Below are 6,775 nucleotides of genomic sequence, written 5' to 3'. Positions count from 1 at the left end.
ATATCTGAAAGGAGAGAAATCCTAACATATTCCCCTCGGCCCGAGTGAAGTATAGTGGGCCACCAGAGTGTCCCACTCTTGTGGGTGCCGCGTGCCTTGTACACCTTCCTCCTGATAAGCCATTCCTTACCTAAGCCCTTGCCTTTGTCATTTAGTGGTTATGATTTAATTGTGCCTTCCAACTTTTTCCAAATCTGTCACCTCCGGAATATGACCAGGATGCCTACGGTCCAGTAATGCCAGCCTTTGGACACTGAGCCTGCGACTTCCTGGTGACAGCCAACTGACGAGGATTCTGTAAGGTCCTTCCCCTTACAGGAAGGACTCCCTCCATGCTGCATCCCCCACCCCCTTTCAGGGCACCCCTGACCCATGGGTGGGTAGAACAACGTCCATTTCCAGCTGGAAGCAGTTACAAGAAGATGAGACCTTCGTCCATTGTCCTTTATAAGATTATAAAGTGGGTGTAAATCTGAAAGGAGGGATTGTAACAGGGTGCAGCCAAGAGGGGAGCCTCAAATAGGGATCTGTAATAGGATCCAGAAGAGCCTGGAGATAATTGGCTCCACACCACAGGGCCACCCCTGCCCAGAATCTGGCAGCTGTAGCCAATTGTGAGAGGAGCTGGAAATGGGGCTTCAGAGGAAGATTGGTGCTGGGATTGAAATGGAGACGTGGCAGCCATTTGAGGGGGAGAACCATGTGCAGCCCTGCAAGAGAGAACCACACAGCTTTAGCAGAGTGAAGACTCTCTCGGCCCTGAGGGAGAGAACCAAGTGGCTCTGGCAGAGTGGGGACTCCCGTGGTCCGGGGAGAGAGGACCACGTGCCTTTGTCAGGGTAGGGACCCCCGCGGCTTTAGGAGATACGGTACTCTGGACTGGGCAAAGGGGGAAGGAAGAAAGGACTGTGTCTGTTTGTGGGTGCTTTAAGGGACTTTAGGATTTTTGGCGAAGACATTAGGTCCCTACTTTAAGTTTGTATAGCATCAAATAAACGTTTCCTTTCCTTTTCACAAATCTCTGGCATTGAGAGACATCTTTCCTCTGGTGGCAGACATAACAGACCTGGGGGCTTCTTTATATCGTCCCAGGCCCCCCTTGTTTGTTCTGTAACAATTTTCGGTGACCCAGATGGGACGATAATTGTCTGTGGCAGACCGACCCCCTCAGGTGCGAGAGAGTGAGACTTAATTTCTCCGCACTCCTCCTGAGGGCATCGGCCACCTATCACGCCTGGAAAGATGAAAAGGAAACGAAACAAAACAAAACGGGGAGAGGGAGCAGAGAGGTGGAAGTGTTTTTGGTTGAAAACTTGGTTTCTGAGTGCTGTTTTTTTGAATAATGGAGCGGGAATTTTGGATAATGGATCTGGAAATACCTTTTCTTTACGCCATCTGTAACTTTTGCTTGCTTTATTTGACCTTTTGCTTGCTTTGTTTGAACTTTTGCTTGCTTTGTTGGAACTGTAAGAGTAGTTCTGAGCCAGTCCCTAAGTGGAGCCCATTGGGTAGAATCCTAAGGGACTGGGAGAACTACTGTGCTAAGTCGACATACAAGATTCCCTTGACTAAGCAGTTAATGGTTTATTATTGTAACACAGTGTGGCCTACTTATGTTTTGGGTGATGAGCTGAGATGGCCAGTGAATGGTTGTTTGAGTTACTGCATCATTGCTAGATTGAAACAGTATTGCAGGAAGTATGAACTATCGGAAGAGTTACACTATCTTAATGCATTAATAATATTGCACAACAGCTTTGTGCCAGAGACAGAGAAGCGTGTGATGGTCCAGAAGGGAAAAGTGGTCTCAGAACCCCTCACTGACAGTCGAACACAGGAAGAGAGAGAGAATAAGGAGATAAACCTCATTAATGCTCTGAACCCAGGGAATGGGAACTCGCAGACAGGACAAACTCCAGTGGTGCTGCGACCTCCACAAGAGGTGGGGGCCGCCATGACTCCCCAGCCCTTGCAGGTGGGAGAAGTCTCTACCGAAGATTCGTGAATTGGCTCCTTTAGCTATCCTCACCAGCATATCGTAGGGGACCCCTTGGCTCTTGAAACCAGAGCTGGCAGGCCAGCACCATCTTTACAGGTGGGCGCATCCTGTGTTCTGCCGCCACCTTAACAGGTGGGAGGGGCCTGCACACCACCTGCCTGTGGGGCACCCCAGCCCCAGTGGGTGGGGGTCGGCTCTGGAGTCCTGGTGCCCCAGCAGGTGGGAGGTGTCTGTGCTTTGCCTCCATCCAGCCCCCTGTGGGTGGGGGGGGCATCTCCACGGGGCACCACCCTCTGCAGGTGGGAGAAGCCTCTCCCCTTTGCAGGGTGAGGCCTTGGGACACCACCCTCTGCAATTGGGAGGGGCCTGGCCCCCTCTGCAGGGTGAGGCCTTGGGGCACCACCCTCTGCAGGTGGGAAGGGCCTGGCCCCCTCTGCAGGGTGAGGCCTAGGGGCACCACCCTCCACAGGTAGGAGGGGCCTCCGAGAGGGCACCACCTTCACAGCTGGTGGAGGTGTCCACACCTCCAGCCTCACACGGGATGAGAACTACCACTGCTGGGGTACCTCCCCCTGCCCAGGCAGGGGGAGCCACCTCAGTACTGTCTCCACCCGTAAAGCCAACTGCTCCTCCTCCACCTGCTGAGCCATATGTGTCACCCTCCAGAACTCGCTAGGGCACCTCCGGTACCTGGGGCGCCTCCGAAGGTGTAGCCAGCCAGTACCCTTTGAGGCAATACCCGATAGGCGGAATAAATGAGGAAGGCCAGCCCGCGGGTCACTATTGGGCTCATACTCCGTTCTCCACTTCCGACTTGCTGAACTGGAGGAATGCCAATCCCTCCTATAGGAGTGATCCCTCAGAAGATGGCAGATCTCATTGCCTCTATTTTTGCCCCTCACCACCCAAACTGGGCAGACACACAGGCCCTCCTGAACATTTCGCTGACAGCAGATGAAAGACGTTTGGTTCTAAGTAGGGCTGATCAGGAGGCCCAGCGTCTCCGTGATGAGGACACCGAGGGAATTCTTAACCCAGTGGAGGCAATTCCTCGGGTAGACCCTAAGTGGGACCCAAATAGCAGAGATGGCTTAACCTCTTTAAGACACTATAGAAAGTGCATATTGGAAAGACTTAGGAAAGGAGTGCCCAAGCAGAGGAGTCTGAATATGATACAGACTCTCCAGCAGAAGCCAGATGAGGATCCTTCTGAATTTCTAGAGGGGATCTATCAGGCATATAGGAAATACACTGACGTTGATCCAGAGGCACCAGAGAACGTGAGAATGGTAAACATGACTTTTATTGGGCAGAGTGCTCTGGATATCAGGAACAAACTTCAGGGTGTAGACGGAGTACTGGGAATGAGATCCTCCCAGCTAGTGGACATAGCCTTTAAAGTCTACAATGCCCAGGAAGCAGGGAAGGCAAATCGGGCCACAGTGTTTTTGGAGTTAGCCCAGGGAAATCAAAAGTGGGGCCCCAGGGCAGAAAAGGGAAACTCATCGGGTGCCCGCCACTGGGCCAGAGGCAAAAGGGGCCCTATGGAGAAGAAAGGTGCACTAGGCTGTAATCAATGTGCCTATTGGAAGGAGGAGGGGCATGGGAGGAATGAGTGCCCCCATCGCAAAAGGGGGAAGAATCCAGGTAGAATGATGGTGAAGCAAGAAATGGAGGATGAGAAGGAATGAGGAGGCCCAGGGGCTCCATTGGACATCTCCCAACCCTTCACTATTTCCCCACAGGAGCCCCAGGTACAAGTGACTGTGGGGAATAAGCCAATTGACTTTCCTACTGCTGCAGTTGAGGCAGAAAGGGAAAGTTGGACCTGCACTCTGGAGGAAGGTTTGAAATTCCTCTTCCGGAAAGAAACAATGAATCCTGGTACAGGGTGACAGTGTTTGTCATGTCATGAAAGTGTTTGTAAAGCTAGGGACTTTTGGCTGCCACATACTGAGTTTAAGTACTGAGTCTAAGTATAGATCCTTCCCAGTGTGGGAAAGGAACCCGGATGAAAATAAAATGATGGTTAAATCTGGATGAGTAAAATTAGTATAAAGGATGTTAAACCTGGAGTAAAGGAAACCTCAACTAGTTTTCTGGTTTCGTGGGAAAAGAGCAAATTTCTAACATTGGTTTTTGTTTCTGATCAGAAACCTGTACCTGAAGACCTAGGAAAGGTCACCTGTAACCGGTTGGGGAGAATGCCCCTGCCACTCAGGACCCAGGAAGGGTCATTTGGGGCTGACGAGTGCTTCAGCCAGAGGCAAAGGGGGCATGTCTTTGCCAAGAGACCGGACCTGAAGGAGCATGTCTGTGTGAGGCACCAATGGACGCATTGGTGCAAGAGAATGCCCCTACCTGTGTATTGTTCTGGAACTCTGTGTTTTGGATTTTGCTCTGTATCTGCTCTAAAAAGGAAATTGAGGATTCCAGGGAAGGTTGAAACTTCACACTCTGTAGGAAAGTAAATAAAAATATAATATATATGTAAATGAAGAAGGCCCGTGGGGAACTGCAAAAATAAATGGAAAAGTAAAAGTTTTAGGAAGGAATTATGTGGTATTAGTTAATAATAGAAGGTATAAGGCATGGAGATGCAATCTTGGTAGATATCAGAAGCTGTATGAAAGAAAGAATAGAGGGTTTGTGAGTGTTGCAGAATGTCTGGAAGTGAAGGTTTTGAGAAGCCTGGTGGATATCAGAAGGGAAAGGATTTTTTTTCATGCTTTGTATTTTTCTCCCTATATGATCCCTCCAGAATTTGGCATTCTGAAGGAGTGAGTGAAGACATAAGGTTTCTTTGCATAAAACCAATAAGATCAGTCAAAACCACTAATCGTGGTTTTGTTAACCAAGACTTTGACTAGAATGTCATGCCTGAAGGAGGCATGTATGTGTTCTGGTTGTCACCAGAAAGCCCTGAGGAACTGGGATTGACTTGCGAAGCTAGTGTAAGCCCACGAGAAAAGCCTGGTACTTTGGTTGCTTGTGTAGTTCATGGCAGTCTTTCCAGGGAAGGAACAAAGGTTGCTTTCATGAAAGATGGCCAAAAAGGAACCTGTGGGTACAATGGAAGCCTCAAGGATCTGAGTGAAACAACTGGTACAGGTGAAGCCAGATGGCAGATGCGTGGCTCTGCTTCTGTGCTCCGAGGGGCGGACTGAGAAGTCAATCTAAAGGTTCCCTGTGTGAGTTCCAACAAAGCAAAATTAAAGATCATAAGTGATCCAGGCTGCTCTTGGTGTGTTTATTCAAATGAACAGTCAAAATGAAAAGCGGAACTCAAAGTAGTCCCTTTAATAACAGTGAGGGTGATCTTAAGGAGAAAAATTGTGGTTCAAGGAAAATCACAATACTCAGTATTGAACACCAGGATGACGCAACTAATGGTCTTGAAAGTGCCTTTTTGTTTGAAAGTTGAAACTGGTTTTGTAATATCATCAAAGATGTACAGTTTATCGGTATGGAGGACCTGTCAAATTGCCATTGCTGAATGTCATTGCAAGAAGGATCTTGCAACTGAATGTCTTCCCAAAAGACAGTCTCACAGGCACAGAGACTGGTTTGGGGTCTATTGTGTGAATTAACCTGTGTGTTCTTCTGTTTTCATAGGACGTATGCCTATGACTTCATTACCTGAGTGATTGGTTGCAATACAGGCGTCACTTAAGGAGCCCATTCTTCATCATCGCCCCCTGAAATTCAATGGTTTGGCTGAACTGAGTGGTTGGGTTGGTGAGCAGTTTGGGTGATCTGTGGGCTTCACTTTAGAACTGATTTTCCCTTTTCTGTCTTGATGGCTTAGACAGGAAGGGTTCAGATATCTAGAAGAAGGGAAATCCTAATGTATTCCCCTCAGCCTGAGTGAAGTATAATGGGCCATAAGAGTTTTGGATAGGTGTAGCATGCCTTATACACCTTCCTCCAGATAAGCCATTCTTTACTTAAGTTCCTGGCTTTCTCATTTAGTGGTTATGATTTAATTGGGCCTTCCAACTCTTTCCAAATCTGTCATCTCCAGAATATGACCAAGATGCCAATGGTCCAGTAATGCCAGTCTTTGGACACCAAGCCTGCGACTTTCTGGTGACAACCAACTGACCAGGATTCTGTAAGGTCCTTCCCCTTATAAGAAGGACTCCCTCCATGCTGCACCACTTCTCCTTTTCAGGGCACCTCTGACCCATGGATAGGTAGGATGACGTCCATGTCCAGCCAGAAGTAGTTACAAGAAGATGAGACATTCGTCGATTGTCCTTTAAAAGAATTTAAAGTGGGTGTATATCTGAAATGAGAGATTATTACAGGGTACAGCCAAGAGAGGGGACCCCAAATGGGCATTTAAAATGGGGTCCAAAGCTCAAGGCATCCAGGAGATTTTAAGATGTCTTCACCCCTTCCCCCACAGGTGTGAGCTGGGGAAGGGACACAGAGCAAGAACATGCAGAGCTGTTTTGTACAGCAACAGCTTTACAGCCAATCCATGGCATAGTCATTTGACATACCTATAGCCTTTGGCTGGTCACTTAGATATGCTGATTAGCTGTGGCCATGCTCTGGGCCAGGGAGATAAAGAAACACTCCCCCCACCCAAGATGTGACTGGGAGGCAGGTCCCCCAAGTTACAGTGCCTGCGTGGGAGCTCGGAGAATATTGGCTCCATAGCATGGGGCCACACCTGCCCAGACTCATGATGGCAGACAGACAGGAGCAGGTATTGGCCAGTCCAGGATCTGTGTGCTGTCAATGAAGCAGCCGTCACCCTCCACCAGA

The 6,775-nt window shown here is 48.9% G+C and overlaps 1 long non-coding RNA gene across 1 annotated transcript; it reads left to right on the top strand.

The window, feature by feature from the left end:
- Positions 1-314: 314 nt before the first annotated feature.
- On the top strand, positions 315-6,289 carry LOC118500465. The gene is made up of 2 exons (XR_004903024.1): positions 315-380; positions 6,196-6,289. It is a non-coding gene; the product is annotated as an uncharacterized LOC118500465 (long non-coding RNA).
- The last annotated feature ends 486 nt before the right edge of the window (positions 6,290-6,775 follow it).

This window comes from Phyllostomus discolor, chromosome 5 (genome assembly GCF_004126475.2).
Source record: "Phyllostomus discolor isolate MPI-MPIP mPhyDis1 chromosome 5, mPhyDis1.pri.v3, whole genome shotgun sequence".
In the NCBI taxonomy this organism is placed as follows: Eukaryota; Metazoa; Chordata; class Mammalia; order Chiroptera; family Phyllostomidae; genus Phyllostomus; species Phyllostomus discolor.
Note: the sequence above shows the minus strand (reverse complement) of the source record. Positions and strands in the feature narration are given on the sequence as shown.